The sequence below is a fragment of the Phocoena phocoena genome, chromosome 3, assembly GCF_963924675.1.
Source record: "Phocoena phocoena chromosome 3, mPhoPho1.1, whole genome shotgun sequence".
NCBI lineage: Eukaryota > Metazoa > Chordata > Mammalia > Artiodactyla > Phocoenidae > Phocoena > Phocoena phocoena.
The window spans coordinates 25,879,962-25,899,469 of record NC_089221.1 but is presented as its reverse complement, the minus strand read 5'-3'; the positions used below and the strand labels follow the sequence as shown (position 1 = coordinate 25,899,469).

Below are 19,508 nucleotides of genomic sequence, written 5' to 3'. Positions count from 1 at the left end.
TGGACTAGATTTCTGGGAAATCTAATGCCAGCTACAAAAGTGCCCCAACTGAGGAATTTAGGGATGAACCAGAGTCTCAGAGCAAAAGCATGTCAGTTAAAGTTCTACCAATATGAGTGGTGTATGTACACATTAGTTTTCCACGGCCTACCACAGGGGACCTCAAACTCTTTTTGCTTTCATGTTAATCAAAATAATACTGAAAAAAATCTACGTATTTCTTCCACTTTGTTAACAGTTAAAAATATTTCACTATAAGTTTAAGTTGTTGAAAATAATGTAATTTCTGGCCAATTGTAAATATTAACAGTAAAACAAACTATCAAATCACTCTAAAAATTTTCCAGTGGAATCTTAATAGCAGTTCAACAGCTACAATGTCTCATCTAAAAATACGTGCATGAGATCATTTTAACAGTCTGAAATTTTATACCATTCCTTCTGTTATGAGCTCCTTTCCATTCAACTTCCCCCACATATTTTAATCTAATGTAATTTTTATGCTTGAATGTCTTATATTGATCACATACACTTTGCAAAAATTATATATATGAATTGAAATTTGAAATAACATTTTTTCTGCAAGTCTCTAATACTAATTTTATTCTGACTAGACTTTACTATTATTCTTATGACACAAAGCAACTTACACTGCAAATTTTTATAGTTATACAATTATATTTATAAACATAAAAGTAAACTTTATATGATAAAGGCTAATTCTCATAGATCTAGCCCTATGGGACTGCAAGCATAAACCCTGCTGGCCTCAGTGCAAGGCCATCCAGAGGTGTCCCCTGGGTGGCAGCCAGAAATCCGGGCTCCAGGTGAGGGTATAAGACCCTGTCTGGGAGATACTGCCAACTGTAAAGAGGCGAAGGTCAAGTGCAGAGATGATGGCAGGCACTGGCCTTTGTTCCCTGAGAGCAGGGCCCTGGGCCCCCAGTTCTGGGCCAAATCCGAAGCCTGCCCCTCAGCCCAAGTTCCAAGACAAACGAATGGGCCTCTTTCTTGGAACGGGTAGGGGGTTTCCCTGCGCTGTCCCCGCAGTGCCCAGGGTGGCAGCCTGCCAAGAACTGTCCCCGAGATCCAGGAACGTAAGCCCCTATCACCAGAGGCGGGCAATTAAGAGGTGTCCTTGGGTGGTAGCTTTGAAAGCCCGGGCACCAGGCGTGCGTGAAACCTCCCACTTGGAGACAGGCGCGAGGAGGGGGGGAGGGGAGAGCGAGGAAGGGGGAGGGGACGTGAGGAACGGGGGAAGGGGGCGCGAGGAAGGGGGAGGGGGCACGAGGAACTGGGGAGGAGGCGCGAGGAACGGGGGCAGGGGGGCGCGAGCGCGAAGGTGCGAAGATGGCGCCACGGCTGGGGCGCGGGCTGAGAGAGCTCTTAGAGGTGGAGCCTGCCAGCCTCCGTCTCAGGAGCTCCACAGCTGCCCTCAACATATGTGTCAAATCAGAGGCCTGCCCTTCAGGCAGAAGCTAAGCCGCAAGTCAAGCAAGTGAAGGGCTCCCACACGGATGCCGGCGCCCCTCGTCTCCACCCGCGCTGGGCCTGCGGCAGGTGAGTCCTGCCCCTGTGAGCCCCGTAAGAGCCGATTCTCTGATCCGTCAGGTGCGGGCGGTGGGGTTCAAACCCTTCGTTCCTCTGGGAGAAGCTGCGGTTTTGAGTTCCCTCCCGATTTGCCGCGCCAGGGGGGCTGCGGTGTAGGGCGGGATGATGCCATGACGTCTCCTTCCTGTTTGCATGCGGGTCTTCTCTGGTAGGAGCTGCTCAGCCAGGTTTTGGATTTTTCTCAGAGGAAGTAGTTCCGTCTGTGGTGGTAGGTTCCCTGTGTTCGCGGGAGGAGTGCGGTCGGGACTGTCTGACGTCGCCATTTTGAATGAGAACCTTCTCATTGCCCAGATTGAGGTGTTTTTGGTGGTGTGTGTCTGTTGTGTACGTGCATGTGTGCCTTCTCATGCCAGCGCCATGTGTTTCTGAGGCCAGAGTTGTGGTCTCTTGCTTTTTTCCTCCACTCGTTGCCACATGGGCAAGGGCAGCTGGCCGTCAGGTTAGAATAAGATCCCCAAGACAATGATGTGCTGAACAGAATTCGTATCTACAATTTTTACTTCATTTTGGCTGCAGTTAGTTCACACCTTTACAAACCCAAATGAGGAGCCCAGCTCGGGTTGCAGATTTTCTGGGGAACGGTGCTGAAGAGGCTTTGAGGAAATTCTGAATTTAAGCCACATTTGGCACATTCACTGTGTCAGCCAAAACCCGTTTCAGTGAATAGAATTATGGGCATGTTGCCCTCAGTGGCACATTACGTTGGTGACATAAAAAATGTGCATCATTTCAATTAGTGAAATTAAAAAAAAAAAACACACAAAAACAAAACTTGCAGCATGTTAAAAATACCCAGGACCCTCAAATTGATTGACTATTTGGAATAAGTCACAACAATAACAGCAGCAACAGAAACACCTAATATTTTGGGGGGTGCTTCCTACATGCTTAGCATTATCTTAGTTACTCCTCAGAACACCCTTCTGAAGCTGGAACTACCATTATCCAAATTTATGGGAGAAAAATGCCCTAAGAGAAACATCCAACAGGGTCATCTGCCCAGCTGGGAAGTATTTGTACCTACACAGTCAACCTGGGACTCCCTTTGTCATGCAAAGTAGGACAGTTTAAGAGCTCAATGCCCCCTTTCCTCAAAATTTCACATGTAACTCATCTCCTACTTAAATTTGAAGCTTTTATGGTTATGGCTCCTTAATTCTGCCCCTGAATTGCTTGGCAAAAAAAGGAGACGTTTTTATCATAGTTAAACAATTGCAGAGGTGAGTGAACTCACTGTGGCAAGGTCAGTTCTAAGGGAACACAAATAAGAAGAGGAAAAAAATGTAAGATTTTAGACTTTATTACAGGATGTTTCAGAACATCCTGTTGATCCTGTTGTGTGGCATACAGCACATCCACATAAGCGCATTTGTAAAAAAGCAACCCCAGAACCTCACTTTTGCCTTAAATTATCCAAATAGCAGGGGCAGCACTCTGTTAAGCTTTCATTTTTACATTTTGTAATTATTTCTCATACCGTTTTGACTTGGATTTAGATAAACATGTGCATTTCAGGTTAGTTGCTTTTCAAATAAAACCTAAAAGAAAAAAAAAAACATTCTTAAAGATTTGGGATATTTTTAGTAAGGCAGAGAAAAGAAAATTGTTTTGTGATGCTATTTTTAAACAACACTTTTTAAAGATTTCTTAAAGCTCCAGTGGTTAGGACAGTGCTAAAGGCAAAAATGTTGCTTAAGAAAACACTTCAGAAAATGCTAGAAAAGTTAAAGCCCAGACCAAATCCCTTGAGAGTAAGGAGAGTGCTCACATGGCATGATGTCCTTTGAATCTCTTAAGGTTATTTTCTAAATGAGACTATGAGAACAAAATGAAATTATATTTCCCTTCCAGCTAGTTAATCCTCAATTCCCTAGATGAAAAAAATGTTTTCTTTTTGGACAGTGATGTATTTCTAGTCAGTGAATTCCCCAAACAGATACACCAAAAACCCACTTCAGGCACAGAGTAAAATAAAAGATAGGAACAGAGGTCATTAAAATGGTTTAGTATCACTCTAGTTGCCATTTTGCAGGTACCCCTCGCTTGATGGAATAGGGGGGTTTTGGTCCTATTACCTCTAAAGCTATGGTTTATGAAACTGAATTCCATTGAATCCCTCACCTATGTAACACTTAGATTTTCACTTAGAGTAATACTGGTTCTCGGGCTAAATTGTAGTAGACAGGGTTTGTTAACTACCCAATGTCCATTTCTCATCTTCTTTCTTCCTGATAGAATCCCAGTTTTGTCTAGGTATCTTTCGTCCCCCAAACACATACACACACACCCTCACACATACACACAAATAAATCAAGGGAAGCTGATCCCCAGAATAGATCTTTAGTCTAAAAAAGCCAATTAGCACATGGGATTTCCCAGCATTAATAATATATGGAGTGGTCATATGTCCTGAACTGGCTCAGTCTGACTTAATCCTTGATTATGAGAGAGGTTTTTCTCTCTCTTCTGCTAGACAAAAATAAGGAAGGATGTAGTCCCAGTAGCCACTGGCAATCATCTTAATGTCTGAGGGAAATCATTGATTGAATGTCATTGATGCTGAAGATGGCAGGAGGGATAAACAGAAAGATCTAGAGTTTTTGATCATTCCAGTCATCTGTGGATCACTTGGAACCTGTGTTTCTATGGGATGTCTCTTTTGTAAACTATAATTGTATTTATTTCTTTCCAGTTTGAAATGGGATTTTTTTCTCACCCATAGCCCAAAGCATCCTAATACACAAACTGAAAATACTTGGTGAGAAAGAGTAAGAAGTAATCAGATATTCAGGATGCTGAACATGAATTACTATAGCTTACTTTTGATTGCCTTTCCTCTGTTAGTGGGCGTACTTATTGGCTTCCCCTTTACCCCCAATAGCTTAATCACTCCGGAAAATCCTTTAATTCTCTACTTATCATTCTAAAGTTGGGGATGTGAAGTGTGGGAGAGGCTGCACCTACAATGTTTAGGTTACTTGTGTTAATGCAAGATGTTACTGATTGAAAGTGTTAACCAAAGGAATGGTGTAGAGGCAGAGAAGCAATGTTGGGACTCACTTTCCTAACTTTTCTGAACCCATAGTTCTTTTCCCTTTCCTTGGAAGTTACAATTTCCCATAGTGGTGAGATATAAGAGACAAATTGTCAAGAATGTACCATGGTACCTATTCTGCTCTAGGAAATCCACTTCCGTAAAACAAACTAACTTCTATTGATTGGTAAGTTTAAAATTCTCCATGTACCTTTGACTTCAGGCTGACGGATATCACACTAAATAGAGGAAGTATAAAGAACATCCAAACCTCTCCCGCTTCATCTCAAACCTTACAAAACATTTTGCATGTCAGAGAGCTGGGCTGAACTGCATATTTCATTGCCAAATAATATTCATGAAGATCCCATTCCATGCATTGACTGCCACTTAAGGAATGAAACAGGACTACATAATCAGTTGAATTTAATTCAATCTATTTTGTGCAGTCGTGTTCAAGGTTATAACAAGGTATGTAGAATCTGGTATTAGACGTCCTATAGAACCTCAAGAAACACGTCCAGGGTAGGAATTTAGGGGAAAAATGATTTTGCTCATAAAACATGTACATAAGATTGTTTTGTAGATTCCATTTGATGTACTATTATGGGTGGATAATAAACCAAAAGATAACCAAGGTTTATCTTGCTAGCCTTCGCACCAAAGAGAGAAAATATACACAGCTCTAGTTTTCAACCTGAAATTAATAAAGGCTCTAAACAATTCTATGCCTTGGGGTGGAGTGACCAAAGAAATTGCAACTTTTAGATAAGAAAACATCCCAAATAAAAAACTGAAGTATTGTATTAGGAGACCCATCAGTGATGTGGTCTGTAACCCTACTTCAGACATTTGGCCACAGGCACCAAGGTCATCCTGGGGACATCACCCTTCTGTTGGGTATACCCCTTTGTTCTGGGCTGTCTAGGAGGCTGGCACTGACCTTTCTTGCTTGCTAAGTGTATTCCTGCAATATGTTCAAAGGAAATCAGGTTACAAGAAACAAAAACTAGCATTCAACATGAATAATGTAAAAGCATATAAAGGTAGTCCAGAATTTTATAATGAATACTTTCCATTTCTTCTTGCAACAAACATCATTTGTCAAAAACAGTGCTAGGCCTTAGTGATAAATGTAAGACCCAGAGGCCTTGTTCTCTAGGTGCTTACAGTGTGATAGGTGAGACCTGAACAATCTTGTAGATACTTTTGAAACAATATGTTTACAGTTGCACTGAGGCTAAGTAAAGGCTATTATAAGATCATGCAGTGAAAAATCTAAGCTGAGTCCAGGACAGGTGAGTGGGAAGTCAGGGAAAGCTTCCTAGACAAACAGATTCTTGCCCTTTTCCTTGAAGACCCAGTGCCATTTGGTCAGTGAAGATGAGTGGGGACACTGGAGTTAAGCAGCCTGGACAGCTGTTCCAGTGTATACCAGCTGAATATTAATATTGGTACTGAGCTTGGGTGTCAGCACATTAAAGTCTCGATTTAGCAATGGTAGACCTTAATCTATTTCATGACTGAAAGACTCAATCCTGACAGAATATCTACCTATTCATTGAGTAAGTTTCTAAAATGGCAGTTTCTAGCAGTATTATTTAATACAGGCATACTTCCTTTTATTGCACCTCTCTTTATTATACTTCCCAGTTACTGTTTTTGGCAAATTGAAGGTTTGTGGCAACCGTGCATTGGGCAAGTCTGTTGGTGCATTTTTCCAACAGAATTTGCTCACTTTGTGTCTCTTTGTCACATTTTGGTAATTCTCGCAATATTTCAAACCCTTCGCCAGCAAAAAGATTACGACTTATTGAAGGCTTGGGTGATGGTTAGCATTTTTTAGCAATGAAGTTTTTTTTTTTTTTTTTTTGCGGTACGTGGGCCTCTCACGGTTGTGGCCTCTCCCGTTGCGGAGCACAGGCTCCGGACGCGCAGGCTCAGCAGCCATGGCTCACGGGCCCAGGCGTTCCGCGGCATGTGGGATCTTCCCGGATCGGGGCACGAACCCGTGTCCCCTGCATCGGCAGGCGGACTCTCAACCACTGCGCCACCAGGGAAGCCCAATAAAGTATTTTTAAATTAAGATATGTACATTTTAAACGACATAATATACTATCTCACACTTAATAGAATACAGTATAGTGAAAGCATACTTTTTATGTGAACTGGGAAACCAGAAAATTCATGTGGCTTGCTTTATTGCAGTTGTCTGGAACCAAACCTACAATATCCAAGGTATGCCTGTATTAAATACATATTGTAACCAACTGGATGTCATGGTGTTATCTATGGCACCCAACACAATGTCTTATACTTAAGTGTTAATTAAATGGTTATTGAATTAAATTGAAATGCCATCACCTAAATCTTAAATTTCTTGTGTAAAATGATTTCTTGCTGAAAAGTATTTCTCTTTATATTCCACAAACTCATTGGGAGAATTGTAGGGATTAGTGAAAGAAACAACATGAAAGTATTCTGAGGCATGCTATTAAAAATAAAACTGTACTAAGCTTTTGGTAGTGAAGAGGGATGTGGTGGTTCTTTCTAAACTGGGGCAGGAGGTCAAAAACCAAATCCTAAAATGAATAGAGACCCTATAAATCATAATATACTGAAACTAAAGGCTAATTTCCATGTTCATGTAAGATGCAGGTATGGGGAGAAGACAAATATAATCAACTCTGAATATCCTATTCATTTTATACAAAGCTGGCACTGTTGATTGGCCTGTTATTACTACAGCAAGGATTCCTTCCCTTTGCTGTCTTCCTTCACTTTGTTTTCAAGTTCTGGCTTCATGCTTAGGAAGTCCATTACTATCCCAAGATTATAAATATATATTCACCTAATTGTCAGTAAAGTTACAGTTCTATTTTGCACTCTTAATCTTTAGTTCTTATAGGATTTATCTTGTATAGAATATGAGGAAAGAATCTAACTATTTCCCTCAAGGTGCTAGTGTATGTTGTCTTATCACCCAGTGTCTCTCCAGCACTGGGCACAGGAGGGTCTCAATAAATATTAGAGAATGAATAAATTAATGAATGCTGAGTCTGAACCTTCCAAAAACTCTTGCCAGGTTTCCCTTGGGATCAACAGTAAGTGATTGTAAGACTGACTCAAATTAAAGTGAAAAGCCTGGCCTAAAGCTAAAAGGCTTTTGTGAGACTGATATCTGCTGCTTTGGGCTATAATTAATTGATCTAACTTGTTGTGGGAATATACTGATGAATTCATTGAGGCATGAAAGAGAAAGATGTTAATTATATTTTTTGAGTCCTGAGAAAAATGTACACGTTATATATATTGCATATATATGTATGTGGATATATATATATATGTGTGGGTGTGTGTATATATATATATATAAAAATCTCTACACCTTTGACATTACTTTTGGATTTGAGATACAAACATTTGAATCTATCCGTCTGTCTACCATCTATTTGGGTATATATACATACATATATATTAAGCATAAGAGGCACTAGAATTTAATATTTAAGGGTATGGGCTATCAAGACTGCCAGGATTTAATTTTAGCTCTGACAAGTACTACCTGTATGACACTGGGCAAGTTGCCTAAGTGCTCTGTCTCCCAGTTTTGTCTTTAAAATTGGAAGATTGACAGTATTTACTTCAGAACATTGTTGTTAAATTCATGTAACCATTTAGAATACAGCCTGCAATATTGTAAGTGCCAAGTGTTATCTTTTATTATTATTCTACTCATTTTTCCCAATAATCTTTCTTATTTTTTCTCAAGTAACAGATTCAACATATTTTAAAAAGAACATTTAGGATTATTTGAATAAGAGGTAAAAAAAAAAAAAGTCACTTAGCAAAAAATGCAACTGCTTTATCATAGAAAATATACAGTAGCACACATGGATACTAAAACTGTAAAAGAAAAAAAATTCAGAAAGAACAATGTTTAGGTTTGAATTCTGAAAAATAAAATACATAAATTGGAAGTATAAACTCAGAGGTAACATCCTGTTACCAAACACAAATTAAGAATTAAAAAATCAAGATGGCAGACTTCTGCTAATCTGTTTAGGAAGGCACAAATTGTTAATCAGGCTCAAGGCAACATTGTTTATACCAAGTTTAATAAAAATCTGTCTGGAGGAAGAAGAGGTCTGGTGGCCAATTCTGAAAGCTGAGTAGCTCTTTTACATGCCTAGTCCCTCTAGCTCTCAGGACACCATTGATAGGGTTTCCTTTCAAACTGACTCCTTTTAAAGGAGTCAGAATTATTAAAAACTGTAGCACAGGAGAGAAAATTTATATTTTTTCACTGGTGTGAATAAACTTGAAAAGGAAATAAATTGGAGAAATATTTATTTAAGAGAATCTTTTGCAGCTTGTATGAGAAGAATTTCACAGTAAGCATTTATTGAGCCTTCACTATATGCTTACATTTGCTAGTAATGCCTTCATCGTAAAACTGTGATCTTGAGATGGAAGAAGTGATATTTTAAAACCATTTTCTCCTTTCTTCCCAGCCTGTATTTATTCATTCCACAAGGCATCTTATATTTGTATCATGTGGGCTCTCGCTGTACAGGAAATCAAGAAAATTTCCTGAAGTCTTGGCATTGTTTTTAGGAGCACTTGTCAATCAGGTGAAAACTAAATTGGAAAGTATTTGACAAGTGCAGTATCTTCTGAGGAGTCGGAGCCTTGTGGATGCTTCTTTGGATTGTTGAGCCCAAATTTCAGTTGCTTTAAAGTCTTTCTTGATAACATCATGGATATTATTGCCTATTTCTTAATTACAAAGCAGGGCAGGTTTGGCTCTTGTTTTCGTGATTGGTTTCTCTAAACAGCCATGATTATCATATGGAGAAAGAAGAAAAAATAAGCAATTTAAAAATCGATTTTAATTTAGTGACAAATTGGGAGGCAGACATATGCTCTATTAATGTTCAGCACATCCAGGGTGTAAAGCAAACTTCTTGTTCTTTGGTGCACAATTAACCCAGCATAGGGTTTCAATAATTTCTCCCCTCTCTCTCCACTATATAAAAATCTTTCATTACATCACATTAAACTCAGTCGCTTGAGAGCATTTTACTCTTATGTAGCTTTCAACTTCATATTTTAAGTAAAGTAACTGTCCTATTTAGCATTCTATTTGATGAAAAAGTGGTCATTCACACGATTACTAGATATCTAGCACTATCTTTCCCTCTATTGGGTCATCTCTTAAACTTAATTCCATTGTTTTTTTAGAACACAAAGTACACACACGTTTAAATTCAAGGGGGGAAAGTTAAAACATAAACAATGGTGCTGTTTGTAAAGATATTTTGGAATGTGGCATCTGAGAATTAAAAGCACATTGAGGAAGAAAGGGAAGTATCGTGACACAAAATTTTAAAATACGGGACCTGTATTTGGCATGCCTGCACTTATTTCAAAGGCAGTTTACCTGCAGGTAAATACGTGTTCCTTGCATGCAAAAATTATTGCAGAGCTGGTACTTTCTGGATCTGGAGGTTTGGGACCACCCCTTCTTGACGACAGTTACCAGTAAATGACCCCTTCATTCTGCTGTCTTAATTAGGACCTGCCCCAAACATCTCTCTTTTGATAAAAAGCGATATGAGTCAGAAAGAGAGTAAAACTGTGGCACGGATCTTTATCACAAGGCCTTCCTCATAGAATTTAATTCTTTATGAAACACTGACAAAACCCCAACTAGATACTTTTGTACAGGTAATTTACTAGCGAATAATTGCTGGAAGATATAGTAGCTCTACTTGATTCAAATTAGGATCAGCAGTAATATACCAGTCTTGGTGAATTTTATCATTTTACATTGGTGATTACTTAGTCTGACCACATGGTTTTGATCAGTGTTAAATCGGAACCTGTTGCTAAGAAGAGATTAGAATATTTTAGTTGAATGTGAAATTGAGCAGTGCCAAATATTTTATAAAATGGATGATAGTAGATTAATAAAACTCTTTTTTTAATCCTGCAAAGGCGGTTTAAGCTTTGCAGCTCAAAATATGATAAGCTCATTTTCATGACCGAAATCTGTACTATAAGCTAGAAGGCAGTTGCTTTTTGATGTAACAACGCATACCTTAAAATACAAATTGACACCTTAGAAAATCTGTTTGTTCACAGTTATATGTAGTTCACTTTTAGGAAAAAAAGATACCCCTTTAATAATGTGTACAGTTAAATTGAGCTGGGTTTTTAAAAAAATTAGATATAAATTTAAAAGTTCTTGTTTTCTACTGAATAATCCACTATGTAATCAAGTAGGCGAATTCATTGCTGATGACACATTCTGGCCATGATCTTGGCAAAGCACAATTTTGGAGGACCTATTAATATAGTCAAAGGTTGTATTAGTATTCCAAATGTTATTATTAATCTCTATAAAGCTTAATTAAGGGATCAAAAGATAACTTTTGTTTGAACGACTTTATATTTTGGGCCACCTATTTGGCTTATCATTGTAATTCCCCTTTAGTTTTTATTCATCCAAACAAGTAAAAGACTAAGTCAGTCATTTTACAACATTATGTTATTCATTATCTAACCCAGTGGTCCTCAGACTTTTGGATGTCACGGAACATTAACAGTTATTTTTTTAAGGGGGGGAGGGTAGACATTGGGTTGCTTGCAGATTTTAGTTTTGTCAAGGGAAAAAAACAATATAATTTATCCATACACTTTCATGAAAAAACTGCCATTGTAACTCCAAAGAAGTGGGAAGGTCACTGAGTCCTTAAATTGAATAAATTGAGAGTTATGAAAAACATAATACATAGGTTGTCATCGTGTTTCATATCTGATCACTGACCAATAAACTTTTTCTTTTTTGGGCAAAGATGCACACTTGACTTTGGATAGCCTGAGGAATTACTGACTTAGATAAAGTTCACTCAAAATTACCATCAAGCCATTACACATAAAACAAAAAACTACATTTTTACCATGTGCCCCAAGTATTGGTCAAAATTTTGAAGGAAAATTTTAGTTCTTCTTTGCAATAGGAGCTTTACAAAAGGGTACGAACACATAAAATTCCTAAGGATGTCTAAATCCTTCTTTTCTCCACAAGTTTCCATGCCTGCTCCTTCATAGCATATTTGTAAATAACAATATTATAGATTTAAATTTCCTCTTTCAATTTTTAATGCCAGAATTGAGTGGAGATGATAAAAAGTCATAGTACTCCAAACTAGAAGGCAAGTTACAGAAGAGATAAAGAACAAAATGAATTTAGTTTATCCACTTCATCTCTCTGGTCATCAGGTATCTCAAATGTAAATGAGGGGCGTTGGGTAAAGTCATCTCTAAGCTCCTTTCTGTGTCTCACATTCTCTGATTATATTTCTAATTGTCAAACTGTCCATGAAGGCTGGATTAACTACATGACTTTTTGAATGGTGGTAATAGAAAGAACAGAGTTTAATGAAAATGGCTTATCACTGTCAACCATATATAATATTATTGTATTGTTAAGAGGATGTCTTTCTTCCTTTCTCCTTCCTGCTCCCCCCGCCCCGCCCTTTCCCTTTTCTTGTAAAATTTTACTTGGTAAAGACATGATTCAGAACAAACACTGAACTGTGGTGGGAATGAAATAACAAAACTGTGGTCATAAAAGAAGAAAATAACTATTTTTACCCACCAAAAAAGGAAGGAAATAAATACAGTCTTATTCAACTCTACCTACAGTCCCCAGAGCTATGCATATAGTGAGTTTGTCAATGCACTAAGAAAGGACTGAGGCCCTCAGGGGGTGCAGTGAGGTTGCGAAGCCCCCTGTCAATGAAATAAATAGTTGTCATGTTTAGCTACCTTCCTGAAGTATCCCCCCCAACTTGAGGCCCTCTCTGAAGGCAAGAGAAGATAATTTATTCTCTTATAAAAAGTACCATTATTAAGCTCATAAAAATGGCCCACACAATCCTTTTTACTACAATTATAAACTCTAATCCATGCTTCCAAGTGGTTTTTAAAAAATGAATAACCTACAGACATTTTCCTCAGCCTTAAAAATCTGCTTTGCTCTGCTCAGAATAATCAAATCATTCCCATGCTCTCTGCTGCTTTGTATTTCTCAGAGAGTCACACTTTTACTTCTAAGATACCACAAGTGTTTGTTAACAGGACATTCATTAAGTGCTTGGCTCAAACAAATTTCCTAGAAATTCAAACCAAAAAAGGGCTTAAAAGGATACAAGTATAACATTTTCCCTTTGACTTACTGTATAATTATTAACATACAGAATGCATGTAAAATACTTAGAACAGTGTGTGACATGTAGAAAAGCTCAGTAAAGGTTTATTATCATTTACTTTATAATTATCATTGTCATTATTTGGATGTATAAAAATTCTGAGCTTACTGGTATTTTTTAAATCTTGGCTGAAAAAAAATATATATTCACATATACATTTTAAAATATATTTGCCATATTTGTTATCAGTCATGTATGGGGTAGGGGTGTGCTGTCCTGCTAGTTCAGTCTTTTCTTCACACTGTACTACATATAGAATCCAAATGAATGACTTATATTTGGTCTTTATCACTTTTGTATACTTTGGGTTGCAGGTGTCAGAAGGACACACAGTATATCTATTTAGCTCACAGGACAATAAAGATAATAGAAGGAAAGGAGTCGATATTCTTCAAAGCACTAAGAAAACCCTTCTTTGATTCTGCTGGGATTTCAGACCACTTTTTAAAAATGTACTCCTCTGCCTATTTTATGATCCATGCAGGATAATTTCCTTTAGATGGTGATTTTTTTTTTTTTTTTTTTTGCTGTACGCGGGCCTCTCACTGTCGTGGCCTCTCCCGTTGCGGAGCACAGGGTCTGGACGCGCAGGCTCAGTGGCCATGGCTGACGGGCCTAGACGCTCCGCGGCATGTGGGATCTTCCCGGACCGGGGCACGAACCCGTGTCCCCTGCATCGGCAGGCGGACTCTCAACCACTGCGCCACCAGGGAAGCCCTAGATGGTGATTTTTTAAAGGATAACTTTCAAATTTGCATTCCATGGTAGAGAAGCATAGTATTTATAAACATGTTAATGATGTAATCATGTTTATAAAGTTGTATTTAATAGTAGCAGTATCTGTAAAGTGGAAAATGCACCCTGTATAAAAATGGCAATTTTAATTCTATTTCTATATTCATATGTTTTCCTTTTATGTAAAAATTCACCTCCTCATCTCCTTTCATTTTACTCAACTGGAACACCTCCTCAATTTAATTTTTTTTCTTGCTGTTTTCCATTCCTATCATTTATTAGGTCTCCTGAACATCTTTTGGGCAGATCTACCAAATTAGGGAATTATAGAAGGAGAAAAACACAGTGCTTTTTCAAGTGATGAAATATGAAGATAAATTATACCCTGTGGTGTGGCTAGCTTTATGTTCCTCATCTTCTACCTGAGTTGTTCTCTTCCACAAGATAGCACTGAATATGGTAGGAGAAGCTTGGGACCCATGTTGCCCATTTATACTGCACATCAAATTTAATAGTAACATTCTGGCTTTAATTAAACTCTTCCTCTTATAAATCTCAGCAAGGTGATCTGATTAATAGAGGAAATGAGCACCCAACAGTTTTAGTGTAACGATATTAAACAGATGAAACAAGGTAAAATAATCTAATAATCTGTGAGGATGGGGGACACAGAACCCTCTGCATAGGCGTCCACTGCATGTGTGCTCACAGCATTCATTCTTCAGTTAGTTTTCTTTGTTGGAAGAGTTAAAAATTTCCTGGATAGTTCAGTCTTGAACAGCTAGAATATAGACTCTATCTGGTCCCCTCTGACCCAATCATTTTGGCTTAAAGAGCTTTACTCCATTTACATCTGTAGTTAATGAAGGTGCACCACCTTTTTGAAGGATGATTTACACTTTTCCCCTCTTACCTTCTCTCTCTACTTTGTGAGTGATGGGGTTATAAAGGCTATCTACTTTTGGCTGTATACCTTAATTAGGGAGAACTTGAGGTTTCTCATCTGATTGCTTTGAAAAGGGGGGCATTCCTTAGGAATAGGAACTTTTAAAAATGTAGGCCGGTTTAATCTTCATAAGAGGAAAGCTCAAACAAAAATATTGTTTAGATCTAGGAAACTCTCTCAAACTCTCAACTGTGTTCAAAATAAAACAAAAAGTCCTAATGGAGAGAAAAAAAGAAAAGAATGAAGAGAAAACAAAAACCAACCCAAACCCTACATTTATTTCTTCTCTAAACAGCGTCACAACTGGGTGCTCTGTGTGTAGGTGAATTTTAATTTTCTTCTTTCAGCAATTTCACTATTAGCATGATGTTCTTGAGTCTTTGTATTTAGAATCATTATTCAGAAAAAAATTTAAACCAGAGAAGGTTTGATTATCTACGTTTTCACCTTTTTGTGAAGCAAATAAGGTAAGCTCAGTAGACGCTAGCTAGGCTGAAACACTATTAAAAAATGCAATTCAGACTGAGTTACTGCTCGTTATTTTTATAAGCGAGACCCTAATTCTCATCGACCCCAAAGAATGGGCTGCTGTGACTAAGCGAGCAGCAGAAGCAACTGGCTTCTGCCGGATGTTATCTCATTTGGAACACATTTCAAACTTTAGAACAGATTTTTAAATTGGATGTTGAAACCTGCAGACTGTCAGCAGAAAAGGCTGATTCACCACTGTAGAACTTATCTTACTATGAGTTCCAGGCAGAGTTTTTTTTAAGGACTAGGTTACCTAAAATGTGTTGTGATACATCAAAGAGAGAAATAAAAAACACTTCCTGGAATAAGAGTGACACATGCATCTAAGCATCTTTTGGGCTTTTAATATATGCTTATTTGAATGTGGACTTCTTTAAAATAGAAGCCTCTAGTTCAGTATAACTTGTGGATGTTCATGGATCTCTGAAAGTTTAATTAATTTTTTTCTGCAAATATTGCTTCATATATTTGCATGAACCCCCATGGTGGAGGTTCTTCATGTGGAGCTTTTGGAGCCATTATTAGTATAGGGTAAATTTGAGTGAAAGAAGTACAGTCTTGGCCAGGTTAAAAATAAGGACTATCTTATATTGATAGTGAAGGGGAAGCTGTTATGTGCGTATTATTTTAAATAACAAAATCCATGATGCAACTGAACTGCAGGGAGAACAAACTCCATGATGCAGCTGAACTGCAGGGAGAAATGCATGGTGTGACCCACTAGGGGTCCCTTCCAACTAAAAAAAGTTTACTTAGTTCAAAAGATTTAGCCTCTGTAAATTGGCATTTACGACTGCAAAGCGAGTAAGGGCCAGAAGGGGAGACTGCACATTTTACTTCCTTAGGGAGAAACATGGTTTCATTCAGATTATCTGTCATATTTTATCTCTTTTTTTAATCCTTATGTGGCACAATCACTCAATTAGCTCTAGTTAGATATTCAGAACCTGTTGTTCCAAGTTACTGATACATTTGTAAAAAGGAAGTGTCATTTGATGTCCTGGTACTGTAGTTGTGCTTTCTAGAGATATTAGCTGTTTCAAGTATCTTAGAGCAATATTTTGCAAGATAGATTTTTGCTTAAAAAGGAAGAATGCCTCAGATTAAGTTTTTACTTGCAAAGCTGATGGAAGTGGTGGGTGGAGGAGGTATTATACACATTTTCTGATAGCAGGCAACTTGGTAGAAAATGATTATGTTTCTATATATTATCTTTGCAGAGTTAGCATTAAGAAATGTAATTGCAATAAATTGATGTAAAAGCCAGATAGTAAAGGGACTAAAAGTCCCTATAGAGACACCAGTCTGTCACTTATAATGGTAGCAAAAGATAATTGTAGGCAAGTACAGAAGAACTAACCATTGCTATTTTCCTTCAGAAATGTATTTCTGCTTCTCATGTTTTTCTGAAGACATGGGTTACTTCCTATGCTTCTAAAGTATGCCATGAACCATCAAAACAGGTAGAAAAAGATCCGCCTTTTATTTCCCCCCAATACCTTTTTAATTTGAGCACAGCAAAGAGCAAAAGGGGGTGAGATACAATCCTGTGTGATTGCATTTTCTAGTAAATTGTTAGATTTCTTTTAAGTTTCTGAGCTCTGCATTGAAAATCTGGCCTCTGGCATAAACTTTGCCCTCCTCCTGCTTGATCATATCCCCTTTCTTCACACAACTTGTTTTCTGGCTCTCTAAAAAAACAGCCAGCACAGAGCCATGCAAGTGCTGATACACAAAGGATGATGCTCAAGCCAAACTGGAAAAGATTTTTTTCTCCTAAAGTAAAATACCAAAGGTTTTCCTTTTCAGGGACAGGCATCAGCAAGAAAAGAAAGGTAATAAGCAATCCTTGGTCACCATTTGTATAAGCTTATTTGTTCTTCATTCTTAGAAGAGTTGCACATTAGCAAGGTATATCCCTGTGTTCCTTTTCCCACACAGGGAGGATTTTGCACCCCCTGGATTATAACCACTTCGAAAGCCCATATTTTGCATGTGCACCCCTCCAAAGCAGTCAGACATGTACACATTAGCTACTCCAGCAACATTTTTTGCAGGAAAAAACCTCTTCTTTCCTACATTATGTGCTTCAGTAAGTGAAAATGAATATTGGCTGAGACACACGGGATGATACACCTCCATAGTGTGAATATCATAATTAAAATGTTTTTACAAAAAAAAAAAAAGAATGAGAGCGAGAGAGAAATGTGTGGCTATTCCAGATGATTAAACTTCTTGGTACTTGGATGTTCTCTGTAGTTCACTCAGGTGAACAGCCCCTTGCACTAACAAGGACCTGCATATAACTTCCCATAAAATACAGATTTTATTGCAGCAGTGACAACACTTCTCAGTACGACGCTGACCTTTCCAGCATCTCCCATCTCGAGATCCCCGATAACTCTGGGCATAAGAATAACTACAGAAGTAATCCCAGCTCTGCAATACACACCAGAGCAACGTTCCCTCTTATTAAATTCCGTAATTAACGCATTGGGGGCTCCACTTCTCCTGCATCGGTCACCTAAAACCAGGCGCACTTGGTTTGTTCTCCAGCTAGTCCGGGGGAGGCGTTATCCCCCAGATTTGTGCCTGCCCAGCCTTGGAAAGCACGAGCGAGCTCCGTCTTCCGTATGACTTTTCCCTGGACGGTGTGCTCCATTTTCAGAGTCCAACGTTTGACTTTCCTTGCAACCAAAGCATTTCTGTCCTATGTGAGCCGGCAGGCGTTGCCCCCAACGTGCAAGCTAATAGTTTTTTAAAAGCTTCTTCTCTGAGACAAATCATCTCTTTAGCCTAAGTTTTCCTTATTGGGAGCATTCGGGAGTTCTCAAGCTACCTAATTTTCTGCTTTAGCCCACAAACCAAGAAATGTAACTCGGCCAAAGCAGTCCCTGCACAGACCCTTGTAATGTGGGCAGGTGGGAATAAATCAAGCCCCAAACGGCTCCGCGGGTCCTGCACGTACCAGCGCCCTTGGTAATTGACCAGCCAACTTTGCAAATGCCGGAGCTCCCTTGGCAGCCTCTGCCGGCGGAGAGAAAGACAGTGGGTGCTTCCCGGCGGCCTCGTCACATATGCCCCCACCAAGCCCCGCCGCGGTCTTACCAGAAGGCGGAGGAGTGGCGCCGAAGCTCCCTGGGAACCGGCGTCCGTTCTGGGCAGCGGCAGCAGCGCCGCCCGCGCAGCCGGACCCGAGCGCCTGCCCCGACCCGGGCTCGCAGGCTGAACATCCCTCCCAACTCCAGCGTGCGGCACCCAACGAGCGGAGATGGCTCTCTTTCTGATTGGCTTCCATCAACGCTACAGAATTAAAAAAAGAAAAGGCATGCACCATCGCCAACTGAGACCGAACCCACCTTTGCTCGCCTTCCTGCGCCCGGGGAGACACTGCGACCCGCCCAGGCTGCTCCTGCCTCCTCCGGCGCTGCGGTCGCCCGCTCAGCGGTTCTTGCTGTCGTGGCTGAAACTGCAGCTCTCGGGACGGGAAGGTTACAGGCTCCGGAGAGCTGGCTCTTGTGGGCACACACTGATTTGCAAGTGAATGAAGTGGGAGGGAGCAAAGAGAGGAGGACTTTGTTAGAGAGGCCCAGTGCCTGCCCCCGCCCGCCCCCTCCCCTTGACAGAATGACTCCCTGTGTTTGAAGTCCTGAGCAATTCGCTCCTTGTAACACTCCCTCTGCCCCAGGCTTTCCTTTCTTTTCCTTTCTTATTTTTTGGAGGGTTAAGACATACTCAGAACTTGCATGACTTCGTCTGTTCCCTCGTTTATACTATCAAAATGCACCTTGTGCTATTATCAGCAACGGTTGGATATTCTTTTCTTTTTTTTTTAACCGACCGAACAATTACAATTCCCAGGGACACCAGTACCTCATCGCGCTATCAGTTGGTCAGCTTCGTGTTATAGCACGCATAACATGCACACACATAAAACAAACCCGGTCTCCGGAGATAACAATACTGACGGCTTTTCTTTACAACATAAACAGGCGTTTTCCAGTCGCAAGAAGGCATAGAATCAGACGCGTCTTTCCTTCTCTCCTTCCAGGAAGACAGGTTTTTCGCATAGTCCTATGATCTCTGTTACTCTTTCGGAGTGAGTAACCCCAGGATGTTGGAAAATGAAGCCATGCTTCCCTGGGCTTGCAGAAACATTCAAATCCCAAACCCTTCAGGCTCACCACTGACTTATGGCTGATTCCATCTTTCTGAATGAGTTAATACAAGAACGCAAAAGACTTGCAGAAGAGTGTATAATGATATTCAGGTCTGCTTAACAGTTTAAGATGAAAGTTCCTGAAGTAGGATAATCTCCAAATTAAACTGTTTGGTACACATAGCAGTTTGCATAGCTATATTTACAGTGACC

The 19,508-nt window shown here is 39.5% G+C and overlaps 1 protein-coding gene across 1 annotated transcript in view; it reads right to left on the bottom strand.

The window, feature by feature from the left end:
• Window positions 1-18,622, bottom strand: part of LOC136120556 (cadherin-6) — a 124,850-nt gene extending 106,228 nt beyond the window's left edge. The window contains exon 1 of the mRNA XM_065874007.1: window positions 18,496-18,622. The gene's annotated coding sequence lies outside the window, so the exon portion shown is untranslated. The remainder of the gene's footprint in view (window positions 1-18,495) is intronic.
• Between the last annotated feature and the right edge of the window lie 886 nt (window positions 18,623-19,508).